The 17,040-nt window shown below is 42.0% G+C and overlaps 1 long non-coding RNA gene across 1 annotated transcript; it reads left to right on the top strand.

The window, feature by feature from the left end:
- On the top strand, window positions 1-6,794 carry LOC111525998. Its single transcript, XR_002726259.1, has 2 exons — window positions 1-183; window positions 2,085-6,794. It is a non-coding gene; the product is annotated as an uncharacterized LOC111525998 (long non-coding RNA).
- Window positions 6,795-17,040: the final 10,246 nt, after the last annotated feature.

The raw sequence follows: 17,040 nt of genomic DNA, 5'->3' as shown, positions 1-17,040 counted from the left end.
TAAAATCTACTCTATTAGCAGTTGTACTTGCTGTTGACAGTGTACCTCTCTGTAAACTCTGTTTAATGTGCCCACTCAGCATGTGATTTAAAGATCTGCAATAAAGAAGTCCACTGCGACCAACAGACTCACAGCTTCACAGCAGCCCAGAACAGTGTGCTTCTCCTTACCCCTGCCCCCATAGTAAGTCTGGCTGACCTGCTACATGTTCAAATGTGTTGTGGCATATTTTGTTGCCAGCGTGCCTCTTCGGCTCACACAAGCCACACACACACACACACACACACACACACACACAAGTCTCATGACATCTGGTCACATCTTAGATATCCAGAGAGCAAACAATATTCATATTTGTAGGACTCTGATTGCTAAAAACAACTTCAAATATTCAATAGTCCATATTATGTCCAATGAAAGGGTAGAAGAAGGACATATGCAGTTATCTACACTTTGCAGAAGACCTTGCAGCCCACTGACGTCACTTCCAGAGTGACCCAGTGAGCCACTGGTGGCAGTCTGGGTCTTTTCCTTCTTTTTTCTTTTTTTCTTTTCTCTCTCTTTCTTTCTTTCTTTCTTTCTTTCTTTCTTTCTTTCTTTCTTTCTTTCTTTTTTTTTTTTTTTTTTTACAGGATCTTACCCTGTCACCTGGGCTGGAGTGCAGTGGCGTGATCACGGGTCACTGTAACGACTTCCTGGGCTCAAGCAATCCTCCCGCCTCATCCTCCTGAGTAGCTGGGACTGCATGTGCGTGCCACCATACCTGGATAATTTTTAAATTTTTTTGTAGAGATGAGGTCTCAGCTTGTTTCTCAGGCTGGTGTCGAACTCCTGAGCTCAAGTGATCTTCACACCTTGGCCTCCCAAAGCGTTGGGATTACAGATGTGAGCCACTATGCTCAGTCTGGATCTTTTCCTTCTGGCCTAGTGTTTTATCTCCTAAATTTACAACATGGAAATCTCATGTTGGAGCAGATTTCCATGTGAAATGGATCAAAATCAGGGAAAAAGTGATAGCAGAACAGATAACCCAGGTGAAAGCATGAGGCTGTGAGGCTAGATATATTGCCTAAAGGCCTAACATGCTTCAAAGGGTCTGTTATTTAGAGGCTGGGAACATGGGATAAATATCTTGAAGGTAGAAAAGATACGAAGTGATCAATCGAAAAGGAAAGGGCAGAGGAGTAAGAATGCCACTCAAACAGAATCCACATCCTGCTGTTCATGTAAGCATACACAAACCGTTGACCAAAGACTAGACATGGAGTGACTAAGATTAAGAAATCCTACAGAAAAGTCGAGATGAACAAGCATTCAGTTCTAAAGTCCTCACATTCATTATGATTGCATCATATGAGGCTCAGAAAAGTTGAGTAATTTGTCCAGTTACCCATCTACCGAGGTGTAAAGCCAGGAGTGGCCAATATAAAAGCCTGGCTTTGTCTCCGTGTTTTGTCCTGCCTCCCAGGTGGACCATTATAGGGTGTATCCAAAAAAGCATAGGTGATTTGGTGGTTGATACTCTTGGAGCCAAAGCAGCATTTACTTGGTGCTCAAGTGTTTCCATCAAGTGAAAACAAAGGCATGGTTGAATTGCGGTGTCACCACAGACGACTGGTGGGCGTTGAATTCATGCTGAAGAGCAGAAATGCAAATAATAAGGGATTTTGCCAGTGTGCTGCCTGTTGTGAATAGAGCAGTGAGCTTTCAACTGAATGTTCTGCTGAGTTCTAAAATCTGATTTGTAAGGATTTATACTGGGTTTCTCAGAGAAACTTTAAGGTGGGTAATCATTTTAAGGTCTTGGCTGATTGAGTCAAGAGACAAAGAGAGCTTTGTAGAGACAAGCAAACACTGCAGAATCAGTGGAGCTGGCTGGAATCCGACACTGAGCTTACAGGGCCTAAAGGGAGCAGATGAGTGGCCCCAGCACAAGGAGTCACTGCGATTACAGTGACCAGGTCTGGGGCAGGAAGGCTCAAGACCTAGACACCAAGAAAAGCTAGAAACGCAGGGCAAGAGAAAAAGGGGGCCTTAGAATCTGACTCTAGAAAGATGTTCTGACAGATTGCTTTTGGTACTAGGGAAGACCTGCCTACAAATCTCTCAATTTCACAAGCAGATAAATAAAGAGGTGCAAATAGGAGAGAAGTGGAGTATGAACCCACAACACATGATGGAGATCAAGGAAGTAGAGCTTCAGGAGCAGAGACCCAGACCCAGGGCCTTCAAATCAAGGGCAGAACTCTGCCCTTCATAGGAGTCAGGAAGAAAGGAAGCAAGACAAAAATCCTATTGCTGGGACACAAAAGTGAAGGCTGGAACTCAAGTGCAAAGAGGCTGTCCAAAACAGGAATGGAACTGGATAAAATACTGGGGCTTCCTCACTGGAATGAAGGATTTGTGGCGAGCTGGACCTGGACAAGGTACACTTGCGAAGGAGTCAATGGCTCGTAACATCTTCATCTCTCCTCAGTAGGAATCAGAGCTGGAAACCACAATTTCTATTTCACTGCTTCCCAGGGCAGGAATTGGCAGCCAGGAGGCAAGCACATCATCACAGCCTTAAGTGCATATTTCATCATCAGATGAAGCGGTTTCTCGCATCATTTATTATTTACCCAGTCACTTTAACAATCACCTGATCTCCAAGACAGGTCGATGGAGTGTTGGGGTCTCCACGTTAATATTTATTTGGCAATGGACTTTGTACTAGGAAATAAAAGCAGATTCCTAAAAGAGCTATGTTATCTGTATTTTTCTAGGACAGCCATAACAAATAACTGCAAACTGGGTGGTTTAGAACAATTCATTGAATCACATTTCTGGAGGTGAAAAGTCTGAAGGAGGACCATGCTCCTTCTGACACCTATAAGGGAGGTATTTTGCCTGGTCTCTCCCAGCTCCTAGTAGGCTCAGGAGCTCCTTGGTTTGTAGGAGCATAATTCTAACCTATGTCTTCCTGTGCACATGGTGTTCTCGCAGCAGCTTCCCTTTGTGCCTGTCTCTGTGTCCAAACTGTCCCCTTTTTGTAAGGAAACCAGTCATATTGGATTAAGGACCAACCTAGTGACCTCATGTTAATTTGACTACCTTTCTAAAGATCCTTTTTCCAAATAAGGTCACATTCCGAGGTACTGGGGGGTTAGCGTTTCAACTTATCTTTTTGGGAGGATAGAATTCAACCCATCACATTATTCTTTCCCATCCATTTCATCACCAATTGATCTACCTTCAACCTTCCTTCTAATCAGAATCATATTCATATAAATAAACCCGAATAAGATTCTTTGCTTTGGAAGAGACAGAAGCTTTCTCTGGGTTACTGTAACTGTCCTGAGTTTCCTGTTTCTGCAAAATAGACAGAAAAAGCTGACTTCTAGCAGACATTCCATTACAGTTTGACCATAGCTACATGGGAAGTTATACTAGTGGACACTCCTTTGGAGACAGTTTCTGGTTCTCAGTGCAGAGAACAAAGAACATTCTTCCTTGGAAATTGCCTCCACTATTTTGTAAACAGGAGAGGACTTTTCAAACCTGGTTTTCAAATAGCCTGAGGCTAATTGTGCCCTCTCCAAGTTAATCATATACTGGGCTTCCTCTCTCAACTGCTCTCACAAAGCTTGCTGATTTCTCAATAGCACGAGATACTTGAAAATAAATGATTTCTAGATGCCTTTCATAATTCTGAGTCTGCCATTGTCGTCATTTTGTGTCTCCTACTATAAAGGTTAGGGAAAACCCTTGCTTGGCGAGCCAGCAACTCAGGTATGTTGCCTCAAGGTGATTCTGCATCCATCACTGGACCACAAGCTGAGGTCCCCACACTTGCTTTGTTTTGCTGAGTCAACAGTCGCACCCCATTGTTTTCAGAATAATGCTCTTAAGTGTTATGTTTCTCCCCAAACCTCTCCTCATTCAGTGCTGGAAACGTGAGAGCTACCCTTGCCTTCTCCCACTCCCTCACCACCCGTATCTAATTCATCACAAATCCTCATCCACACTACCTCTGGCATTGCTCTCAAGTCAGTTCCTTCTCTTCCGTTCTAATCTCCTGGTGCTTAGTTCTGGCCATCATCATCATCATCATCATCATCATCATCATCATATATATTTTTAAAAAGGCACATTTCACACTGGCTACCCTGTTTCTAGTCTTTCCCCTTCCCAATCTATTCTCCACACCATACCCAGTGTGGTCATTCTAAACTAGAAGTCCGATCATATTGCTCTTTCACTCAAAATCCAACCTCCAGATAAAGGGCAAGTGTCCAGACATGGGACTCATGCCTCTCCTTGATCTGGCTCCTGGTAGCCTCCTCCCTTGTCATCTCTTTCCCTTGCACTCTACCTTCAAACATCCTGAACTCTTGGCAATCCCCCAGTTCTGAAGGTTTTTTCTCCTCTTGCAGCCTCTGGGACATTGGTTATGCTTCTCCTTCTGTCTGGGATGCTACCACCCCAACCCTGGCCAACTCCTGCTTGGTCTGCTGGCTGTCTGAACGGCTTTCTTGATGGTGCCTATGTGATTCTAGAGGAAGGGATCCTGCCACTCTGCTGACTTCCCCATGGTGCAAAGGACCTGATATGGGATGGGGGAGCAGGGAAGTGCCGGGCAGAGACCCTGGTGAGGGCTTCGCCCTTGGGCCTGTGCCCACAGACCTAAATGAGGATAGGCATTTCTGGTTTTGAGTTCAAAATGTTGCCTTTTGGCCTGCCACACCCCTCGCCCCAATCCTGTGCCCATAAAAATCTAGGACCATAGCAGGCACAGACATGAGTTGTTAGACGTTGAGAGGAGCAGAAGAACACACTGGTAAACACCAGCAGACACCAGCAGGCCAGTGACAGTGGAACGACATAAACACTGAAGAGAATTCAGTAAGGGGTGGTCAGAGGGGAGTCCAGCCGCTGGACAGCCCGTCTCCAGGGGAAGGAAGATCACCCTCCCACTCCATCCCCCTTTGACTCCCCATCCATCTCGCCGAGAGCTACCTCCACCACTCAATAAAACCTTGCACTCATCCTCCAAGTCCACGTGTGATCTGATTCTTCCAGTACAGTAGGGCAAGAACCCAGGATACAGAAAGCCCTCTGTACTTGTGATGGGGAGTTGTAAACACAAACCCCTAGACACTGCCGTGGGGTTGGTTGGAACCCAAACATGCTCCCCACAACCTCTGCACCTACTTGTCTGCATGCTCCCCCTAAGGGGCTGAACAGTGGGGCCCCAAAGAAGTGAGCCACACCCCTGTCACATGCCCTGCAAGGGGGATAAAGGAACTTCTCCGTTTCACATTCACCTCTCAGAAGGCTATCCTGATGTCATGACCTAGCCTGCCATGCCTCTGGGTAGCATTCCATTTCTGGAGCCAGGCCTTCCGACTGGGCTGCTCCCAGGCCCTTGCCCATTCCGGTAAGTGGCTCCCCACTGGTTCTTCTGATAAGACTGGGGTGTGGTGAGTGAGATAGGGAGACTCTTGCCTCAGGGACAATATTTGAGGGTTGCTGAAAAACTCAGTAATCAAGATTCTATTTTAATGGATCAGTAAGAGTGCTTAAAGGAATATTTATAGTTTCGGGTGTTTGAGAAGGAAAAAAAGGTTTCTTCTCCAGCCTTAAGGAGTCAGAAAAAGAAGAATAAATGGAACCCAAAATAGAAGGAAGAAATCAAGGAAATAGGAAATACACCAACAAGAGTTCTGTTTCTGGCAAAAAAAATTATCTTCACACAGATAACAACTATAAGTGCTGGAAAAATACATAAAACCAACTAACCAAGGACCTAGAAAGTGAACCAAAGCAAGCACACTTCACAGGAGAGTTGAAGTTCACAGCAAGCAGTCAGCATGGGGGAAATTCTCATTTTTTTCAGCTTTACCCTAAGGATAGCTGCAGTTGGGTTGTGTCATAGGTCAACAAAAGCTCCTGTGAATAGCTCATGATTTTTCTGGCTCATGAAAAAAAGAGAAGCTCCCAAGGGCAACCAGGGCTATGGGAGGTGAAAGAAATCCAAGAAAGAAGAACGCATGAAATGGGAATCCCTAACTCTGTGCATAAACTCTGGACAAGTCAGTGGGTGACCACTGAACCATGCAGAGAGAGGGCAGACTGTACCAGTCCAAACTAAGATCATAACTACTATGTAACCACTGGCAAGACCAAGTTTGAAGTTTAACTCTAACCAAGTTTAACTCTAACGAGCCTGCTAAATGAACATCCACATACTTTGTAAAAAGAGAACAAAATTCAGAATCTCTACAACATGTCTTTAACAATGGTCAGGATACAATTCAAAATTAAAAGACATACAAAGAACCAGGAAAATGTGGCTTACTCTCAAGAGAAAAGGTAGTCAAGAGAGCCTAACCCTGGGGTGACCCTGATGTTGGAATTATTACATAAAGGTTGTAAAATAGCTGTTAAAACTATGCTCAGTGATGTAAAGAAAATAGGCAATAAATGAAAACTTAAGAAATCTCACTAAATACATAGAATATATGAAAAGAACCAAACTAAAATTAAAATATCATGAACTGAAAAATAAAATACCTGAAATAAAACTTTTACTGGATGAGTTGAACGACATAATGGAGGTGAAAGAGGAAGGGATAGGTAAGTTTTAATATAAATAAGTAGAATTATCCAAACTAAAGTCAAGAAAGAAAAAAAGGACTAAAAAAAGTTTATCGAACACCAGGAACTTGCGGTATAATGTCAAAGGTACTGGCAAAAAAATCCCAGAAAGAGAATGGGGCAAAAAAAAAAAAAAAAAAAAAATTGCAAAATAATGACAGAAAGTGACCCTCATCTGGTGAAAGACAAAGATGTACAGATTCCAGAAACTCAGAGGACCCCAAAAGGGAGATATTGTATTATATCAATATGTATAGATTATATATGCAGAAAACCCTGTTTAAAATATTCAAATAAAACTGCTATAAACCAACAGTAAAGAGAAACCTTTGAGGAGAGCAAGAAAAAAATTCTACATTACATACAGGAGAACCATGATTCTAATGATCACAGAGTCTGATAAGAAACCATAGGGTGCAGAAGATAGTAGAACAATACTTTAAAGTGCTAAGAGGGGAAAAGAAAACTTGTCAATTTAGATTCTACTTCCAGATATATATAAGTTTGTTTCCAGATATATATATCTTGAAATATATATATATTTCAAGAATGAAGACAAAATAAAAACATTTTCCAAGTAACGGAAAACTAAGAAAAATTGCCTCTACAGACCCACAGCACAAAAACTATTAAAAGAAGATTTTCAGCCTAAAGGGAAATAAAATGTCAGATGGTAACTTTCATCTTCAAGCAGGAAGAGAGGGCATCAGAAATGGTACATTTCTAGGGAAAATAATTGTTTTATTTTAATTTATTTAAAACACATATGGATATATTTATAATTCTAAAAGTATCTTGTGGATTATACATCTATATGTATATGGATTATACACATATACGTATGTATACACACATAATAGCATAAAGACGGCGGGGTAATGAATGGATATACACACTTATAAGATTCTTATATTCATATAAAATGATACAGTTTAGCTCCAACTAGACTGAAAAGAATGAGCCTGAGATCTTTAGAGGAAACCAATAAAATTGATAAATTAGTTTAATAATGTCACATGGTAAAAGATTATTATATAAAATCAATTGTAGTTTTAAATACCAGTAGCACAAATTTGGAAAAATAAAAGCTAAAAATATATTTGCAATAGCTTCAAAAATAAAATACTTAGGAGTATATTTGACAAGATATATGTACAACCTATCACTGAAAACTATAAAACATTACAGAGAGAAACTAAAGAGCACCTAAATACATGGAGAGATAAACCATGCTCATAAGTTGGAAGACTCAATGTGGTTAAAATGTCAATTTCCTCAAATTGATTAATAGATTTATTACAATCCCAACCAAAATTTCAGCCAGCTGTTTTGGAGAAATTATCAAACAGATTCTGAAATTGATATCAATACAAAAGACAAGAATAGCCTAAGATTTTCTTAAAAGAATCAGTTTAAAGGATTTATACTAATTATGTCAACACTTATTGTGAAGGTATAGTAATCACAAAAGGTATGTAATTACAAAAGAGTAGACATTTATAAATGGATTAGAATAGAGTCCAGAAGTAGACCTACACATACAATGCCAACTGAATTTTAGTGAACATGCCAGAAAAAAGTTCAATGGGGAAAGGAGAGCCTTTTCAACAATGGTGCTAGAATAACCAAATCTTCATATGGAAGAAAAAAAAACTACACAGAACCTCACACCACACACAAATATTAAAACGGAACGTAGACCTAAATGTATAAGCTAAAAGCATAAAACTTCTATTATGTTTTGTTATTATGTAATAGCTAGAAGTACGAAACTTCTCGGGAAAACATACAAACACATTTTTGTGACTTTGGGGTAGCCAAACATTTATTAGATAGGACATAAGTAGTATAAACAAGAAGAAAAATGATTATTGAATTTTATCAAAATTTTCAAAAATTTCCTAAGGGAAACAAGAAAGTAAAGACAAACCTCAACATTGAGCAAAACTATATATGTATATATATGACAAAGCACTTATATTCAGAATATATAAAGAAGCCCTGCAACTCAATAAGAAGAAGACAAAAAAGTCCGTTAAATTGTGGGCAGAAGATTTGAACAGATTCTTCACAAAATAAGATGTATGAATGACCAGTAAACATATGAATACATTATTCTACATTATTCATTGTAGAAATGCGAATTAAAACCACAATGAGATGTCACGATACACCCATTAGAATGAATAGAAAATAAAAAGACTAGCCCAGTTGTTCATGGGTACATGGAGCAAACAGAACTCTTACATACTGCTGAATAGAATACAAAATAGCACAACCGCTGTGGAAGACTGACAGTTTCTTAAAAAGTTAAACGTATATATTATAAGACTCAGACATTCCATTCTTAAGCATTACGCAAGTGAAAAGAGAACATCCGTCCACTCAAGGACTTGGACAGTCATCCCTTGGCATCTGAAGGGGATTGGTTCCAGGATCTCCCTCAGATACCAAAATCCAAGGATGCTCAAATTCCTTATGTCAAATTGTGTAATATTTGCATATAACCTACACCTATTCTCTCATATCCATCTCTAGATTATTTATAGTATGTAATACAATGTAAATGCTATGTAAATAGTTGTTTACTATATTTGATTTTGAAACGTATTATTTTTATTGTTGTATTCTAGTTTTTATTGTTTTGCTATTTATATTTTTAATCCATGGTTGGTTGAACCCACAGAGACACAAGGGCCAACTGTACAATATTGTTCACGGAAGCTTTCTTCATAGTAGCCAGAATACCTGTAAACCACCTAAATATTTACCAATTGGTGGCTGGGCACGGTGGCTCATGCCTGTAATCCCAAAACTTTGGGAGGCCAAGGTGGGCAGATCACGTGGTCAGGAGTTCAAGACCAGCCTGACCAACATGATGAAACCCCATCTCTATTAAAAATACAAAAAAAACAAAAACAAACAAAGAAAAAAAAAAAAACAGCCAGGCGTGGTGGCGGGCGTCTGTAATCCCAGCTACTGGGGAGGCTGAGGCAGGAAAAATACTTGAACCCGGGAAGCAGAGGTTGCAATGAGCCAAGATCGTGGCACTACACTCCAACCTGGGCAACAGAGCAAGACTCCGTCTCCAAAAATATATATACATGATATATATATCATCAGTATATCAGATATATAAGATATATATATATATCATATATATATATCGATCAGTAAATGGATAAAAAAAGTAGTCTGCCCATACAATGGCATACAAGAAAAATCAATGACCTACTGATGAGAAAAACAGTATGATGAACGTTAAAGCCATTCTGCTGAGCAAAATGAGCCAGAAGTACATACTGTATGATTTCATGTATACAAATTCTTAAACATTGAAAATAACCTATAGGCACAGAAAGTTAATCAGAAGTTGCCTGGGGTCAGGGATGGAGGGAGAAATGGACTGAAAGGACCATGAGCAAACTCTGGGAGCGATGAATATGTTCTGAATCTTGGTTGCAATGGTGATTCAAAGGTTTATACATCACATAAAGCACAACAACTGGGACAATTTAAATAGATCTTTATCTTACTTTTACCACAATAAATTGGATTTTACAATTAATGTGCATGCTAATCACTGGGCAGCAGCTAGTTGAAATGGAATTCTGATCCATCAGATTTGAGATGGTTCCTAAGATTCCACATTTGTTACAAGCTGCCAAGTGATACCCATGCTGATGGTCTGAGTTCCACACTTAAGAGAAGTTTGAGACTACAATTATTCAATGCCCAAATGATGAAGCTGAGGAGCATTTTATGAATCCTCTTCTCAGATGTGATTAACATTACCTCTCTTATTCTTTTTTTTTTTTTTTTTTTGAGACGGAGTCTCGCTCTGTGGCCCAGGCTGGAGTGCAGTGGCCGGATCTCAGCTCACTGCAAGCTCCGCCTCCCGGGTTTACACCATTCTCCTGCCTCAGCCTCCCGAGTAGCTGGGACTACAGGCGCCCACCACCTCGCCCGGCTAGTTTTTTGTGTTTTTTAGTAGAGACGGGGTTTCACTGTGTTAGCCAGGATGGTCTCGATCTCCTGACCTCGTGATCCACCCGTCTCGGCCTCCCAAAGTGCTGGGATTACAGGCTTGAGCCACTGCGCCCGGCCTACCTCTCTTATTCTTTTAGAGCTGCGTCATGTCCCAGAACTTCCCCTGACACGACATTAATACTCTGTGAGGTTGCTAATAACAATCACATCTGGTATTTACAAAGCACACACCAGGTGTTGGGTACCCTTCTTACAGCTGTACATGAATTGACACATTTAATCCTTAATGCAAAAGCAGGTACTATTACTATCTCTTATTGACAAATGTCAAAACAAAAGCCCAGAAAGTTTATGGGACTTGTCCAAGGTCACCCAGCTGATGAGGAGACAAGGTGGATTCAAACCTAAGTGTCCCAAACTCTTAAGCACCGTTCTCTGTGGCTTCTCCTCAGAGGAATTATAATCCTCTGAATGAGGAAATCTTCCTGCTTTGCCACACTTTATGGAGGGCTTTACTGGTTCAACATCAGATATTGATTGCACACTTACCATGTGTCAGGGCTTACCCAGGAGTGGGTGGTCAGCTCTGTGCATACTTCCCTGAAAACACATAATCCTTTGCCTACTAATCCAGCATTGGTGGTGCCCACTCTGTGGGCTGTTTGCCGAGAATGCTGACTGTCGTTACTTTGCCACCTCCCTCCATTCTCCCACTGGGGGAGTCACAGGTGAGCAGAAGCAGCCTCATACATTTCTCTAGTGTCAGAGCCAGAGCTATGAGAGAACCAGGCTATGAGCATCTAGGGATTTGTTCTGATCTCTATCAGAAATATGGAGCATTGTTCATATATCCCTGCAACTCGAGGAAATTCATTTAAACTAAAGCATGTTGGCTGTCAGTGGGATGTAAGGTAGAGTTGACTCTGGAGCTCCTTCCTGCAGGCCTGTCGTATTAGTCCATTCTCATCCTGCTATAAAGAACTACTGGAGACTGGGTAATTTATAAAGAAAAGAGGTTTAATTGGCCCACAGTTCTGCAGGCTGGACAGGTAGCGTGGCTGGGAGGCCTCAGAAAAATTTCAATCATGGCAGAAGGTGAAGGGGAAGCAGATACGTCCTGCATGGCTGGAGCAGGAGGAAGAGAGCAAAAAGAGAAGTGCTACACACTTTTAAACAACCAGGTCTAGTGAGAACTCACTCGCTAGCACGGGAACAGCAAGGAGGAAACCTGCCCCCGTGATCCAGTTAATCCCACTAGGCATCTCCTCCAACACTGGGGATTACAATTCCACATGAGATGTGGGCAAGGACACAAAGCCAAACCATATCACCTGTCAACATTTCCATCTCCTTGACCAAGTGGGAGTGAGAGACTCCTGACCCCTCTCCTGGGATAAGGATAACACAACCCTGGGCTTCAGAATTGTGAGCTCCACGTGCTAGCTTGTTGCAGCAAGTCTTGCCGAAGTTGAGTGATGGGGACAGAGACCCAGTGAAGGCTCTACTAGGAGAGCTGCACGATGCATTGACAGAGTCCACTACAGCACAGGAGGCTTTCAGGAGAGATATAAGGAGGAGTTAGTTTCCTGAGCGGGAAGGTTGTAGATCACAAGAGCAGATGAGCAATGAAGACAAAACTAAACTCGAATCACAAGGACTCGGATATAAATCCACCCTGAGGCAGGGGATTGGACCCATTGACCTGCCAGAACCCTTATATATGTAAGTTAGCCTCAGAGAGTTTCAAATCTGATAGGACTTTGTGAGTACCACGTAGAAGATAAAGGAGCTGATCCAAGGGAACGCTGGCCAAGTCCAATTCCCAGTTGAGGACAACATGGCTTAAAAACAGCCTGCACAGCTTCCTGGTCGTCCCATCACTCTTGCCGAATAGCATTTTGGTGAACTGGGAATCAATGAGTGAGAAACAGATGGATTTAATTTCCCTTGAAATTAGGGATGGGTGAGCCCAGCCACAGTGTGGAGTTGCTGAATGTCTCAAACTATTTTTTTCAAATGCTTTTGGTTCCGCAAAACCAAAACCATGGTTTCACAAAGCACGTTTCCCCTCATTCATATGAGGCTTCATGTATTTTAAGGGGAAGTTGATCTGCATATTTCAACTTCTTTACACTTCACTTATCAAAATGCTAAATAAAATTTCCAGGAAGGCTGAGAAATATTTTATAACTTTTTTTCCAAACTCTTTTATTTAGGAAAGGAAACAGTGGGGAAGGTTGGAAAATCCTATTAAAGAAAAGGTGGGTTCGGGTGGAAGTTCACACTTTTATGTCCCAGAATTATACACATGTTAGGTGTGCAGTCATAATGTGCTCAGTGAATATATTTGAAAATCTCTTGAAAAGTGAGGGGAAGGGTGGGAAAGTTCAATAAGAACAAGTTCGAGGAAAGGCTGAAAAATACAACACAATTTAAAATAGCTTCTCATCTCTAATAGTCAGGCAGTGTATTCCAAGTAGCCATAAAACCAATGATGCAGAACTATAGCATCCTTGTGTCATCCACCAGCATGAACTCCACCATTCTTCAGGTGTCTTTTCTCTTTATAAGACATGTGATAAAGGTGCTTATAGGATGCTTATGAGTGGAGGGATGGCCAGAGGAGAGGGTGGAAGAAATGCACCACAGAGGGTGGGTGGGAGCAGGTGGTGGAGTGAGTGCCCAGTGCCATCTTTGTTTTAGAGAATGACTCAGACCACAGACTTATGTGTGAGCTCTGAAGAGCTATTTCTACTTAAAGCTTAGCTTTCAGTTCCAGGGGACCAAGTAAGACCCAAGGGGGAGAGACGCCGTCATCCCACCTCTCGGGGAGCTCAGTCTGTTTGTATTGCGCCGGAAGCACAGTGCTTGCTCATCACGGACAGGCGGACTTCTGCTCATAGTGGCAGAGAGTGCAGCAATGGACACTGCCCAAAAGGAGAGAAGAAGGAAAAGGCAGCCCCTTGTAGTATCTGATTACGTTTGTCTCAAATGCCCAGGAGACATTCCCTGGGGGTTCCCAGAAAAGCAATTTGAGATGGGGATTTTCTACAGGCAGCCATAATAATTATTCATAAAATATCGAGAATAATGTTTATTATGATTAATATACTTCTCATTTTAATCCCCAGGCTGGTGCAGGAAGCGTAAACATGGATTACGTATCTCTTTAAAGCCATGTCTTTTCTGGCTTTTAAATTATAAAACTCAAATAGGGTTGGGTGGCAGTGACAATAGGAGTTGTCAGATATTCCTGGGACTCCCCTACATTTCCCAGCAGCCTTCCAGGTAGTTATGTTGGTGGCAGTAATTGATTTGGGCCAACAGGGCGTGAGCAAGGATGATGTGTGTCCTTTTCTGACCAAGATGGTCAATTCTTCCATTCCTCCCGCTCCTCCCTCAGTGATCTTGGTCTATCATCTGCCCAGATGTTTTAGCTACACTGGACTTCTCACAAAGGAGAACTGAACCTTTATTCTGTTAAGCCACTGTGATTTGGCGGAGTGGAGCGGGGAGGGTCTTATTTGTTACAGTAGCTAGTGTTAACCAACCTGATTAACACAACTGTTAACTAGACTAATACAAGTTGTAAACTTACAACCTGTCGGTATGATACCCTGATAGTAATAAAGCTGGTGGTTTGGAGTAAGATTCTCAGAAGTTTTTGAGAATATAATAGTGTCTTATATTAGTAATCTACTGCTATATAAAAACAACCTTAAGAGGTAGTAGTTTAAAACAACAAATGTTGATTATCTCAAAGTTTTTGATGGTCAGGAATTTTGGACTGGCTTAGGTAGGTGGCTCTGGCTCAAAGTCTGTCATGAAGTACAATCAAAATGTTGGCAGGAGCTGCAGTCATCCAAAGGCTTGATTGGGGCTGGAGAATGCATTGTTCATAGGAGCCCTCAATTTATTGCTGGTTTCTGGCTGGAGTTCTCATTTCCTCCTCTTTGTAGAGATTCTCAGGCAAAGGAAGCTAGCATCATTCAGAGAGAGCAATCCAAGAGAGAAAGCAAACAGGAAACCACAGAATCTTTTATTGCCCAGTATCTCATGTTGCTTCCTCCCTCCACCCATTCATTAACAGTAAGTCACTAAGTCCAGCCACACTCAAGAAAAGGAGAATAGGTTCCACCTTTTCAAGAGGGTTTCAAAGAATTTGTGATCAGATTTTAAACTATATACACCCCATTACCCCAGGGTGGGTTTGTAGGTAGCTAAGGGGGTAGAATGGTGGGTGGCACCTAAGGTGGGGGGTTCAGTGATCCAACATAAATCAGGCTAATAGAGTGTAATGGTGTGACTGCTCCTATCTTACATTATTCCTTAATCTCATCAGCAGACGAAGGAAGCCCAGCCAATTCTATTCAAGCAACCTTGACTGGGCCCTTGACAAGCATCTGCCTATGGAGATGCCAAGGTAATCTGAGATGGGGATTTTCTACAGGGAGCACAGAGAAGTTCCTGCTTGCTTACCTCTGTGCATAGATATGATGCAGAGGAAATGAACTCTCATGAAACAGGACATTGTGCCGGAACCAGGCTGGCCCTGGCTTTATAGGGAGGTGGAGTTCCGGCATTGTCCTCTGACGTGGCCCCCTCCTGCCAACCTCCCAGCTTGCCTGGTGCTACATAGTGTGCTAATTGCTGATACAAACCCTGGGAATTTGCAGAGTAGGATAAGATAGATCCTACAGAAAGAGAAGTTCTTCCCCTTGCATAAAACACGTGCAAATGAAGCTGATCTTGATCTTAGCCCATGGCAGGGAATGGCAGTAACACTGGAAATATTGGCTCTGTGAAGGCTGGAATTTTCCATCTTTCCTCCTATATTCAGAGTGCTATATAAGTGTGCACTAAATAAAAAGCACCTTGCTGGTATTTTTTAAATTAATTGAATGTGCTAGCATTTACCATGGAAGAAGGTGTGGTGATAAGAGGGTGACAGGAGTTCTGGGTCTCGTAGGTCCCTGATGCCTGAAAATTCACCAGCCCAGCCATTCTGATGGCAACCTTGCACCCTGGGGAAATGGTTGTGTGAGTTCCTATAAAAAAATAACATTGGGGTCTAATCCAATTATGATATGACCCACTCTTGACTGAGCCCAAAGTGGAATCTGCACCATGGGGCAAGGCAAGGACCAGAGATAAGGGCTCAGTTTATGCCACTCCTTCTCAGGCTGATGGCATTTACTTGTATAGTCATAAAAAGCAGCCACTGGGGACTGTGGCAGAATGTGGTAAAGATGGCCATGTTGCAGTAGCCTGCCAATCACTATTAGCAGCAGTGAGAATGGGGCATTTCCTTAGACTCCCTGGATTTGGACAGCAAACAGCAGGCTCTGGGGCCACAGTGGTGGTTCAACAGAGCTCCACTGAGCTGCCAGTGTCCAGAATGTGAAGTCCTCTAGGCTAGGAGGAACATAGCTTCTCCTACTAGGAACTGATAAGGAGGAACCACAGCTCAGCCATGGGAAGGCAGACTTCTTTCTCATCTTGGCCTGAGCTTCCCTGGTTGAGACACCAGACTGGTGAAGTATGACATACTGGTTTTAGTTAATTTTATTTTAACTTTAAGAGGACTTTTAACTGGACCGTCACCCCCAGGAAATGTTTCATGTAAAGCATAGCCAAGAAGGCCATAGATTCCATCCCACCAATGACACACCCCCATATCCTGCGCTGGATTTTCCATATGGCCAACTCAAGTACACATATTGCTTTACCAAGTGATGTTCATCTTTGTCTGCAATTACCACCGTGATTACATTTCTCCTCATTAGCCTAGATTGGAGGGTGCAGGGAAAGATGGTTGGATCAGGACATCCAGTTTCCATACTGTGAACTGAATTTGCTTGGTGGCTCTGGTCAAGTCCATTGACCCATCTGTGCCTCCTCTTGTGGCCCTTGTTCAGATATGCAGTGATTCCATGACTGATTTTCAGTGCTGGTCTCAAACATGTAGCTGCCATTTGGTGCAAAGCATTAGCATATCTTTATAATTGCTAATGAGGGAAAGAAAATTCCAGAAAAGCTCTTTGGAGGAATCTAAGAATAACACTATGAGCTAAGCATTCTGCCCAAAAAATTTCATTAAAAGAAAACCAAATTATTATCCTTTTGCAAAATAATAACAATAATGGCCTTAAGTAACATTTGCCAGGTTCTAAATATGTATCTTGCAGTGTCTAAATATTTTACACATTGTTTTCATTGCCTCCTGTTCACCCCATTGGTGAGGGAGACATTCCACACTAGAATTATGCGGATGACCAAACACATTACACTCGACACTTAGCAGATGCGACTGACAGCAGTTATTATTCACATACACTCTCAGCTTCGGAGAGGTGAACACAGCATGGGATGCTGGCCACACAGGGGTTGCCCTCAGGAGCAGGGTGAACA

Source organism: Piliocolobus tephrosceles, chromosome 19, assembly GCF_002776525.5.
Source record: "Piliocolobus tephrosceles isolate RC106 chromosome 19, ASM277652v3, whole genome shotgun sequence".
In the NCBI taxonomy this organism is placed as follows: Eukaryota; Metazoa; Chordata; class Mammalia; order Primates; family Cercopithecidae; genus Piliocolobus; species Piliocolobus tephrosceles.
This window is presented reverse-complemented; position numbering and strand designations above follow the sequence as displayed.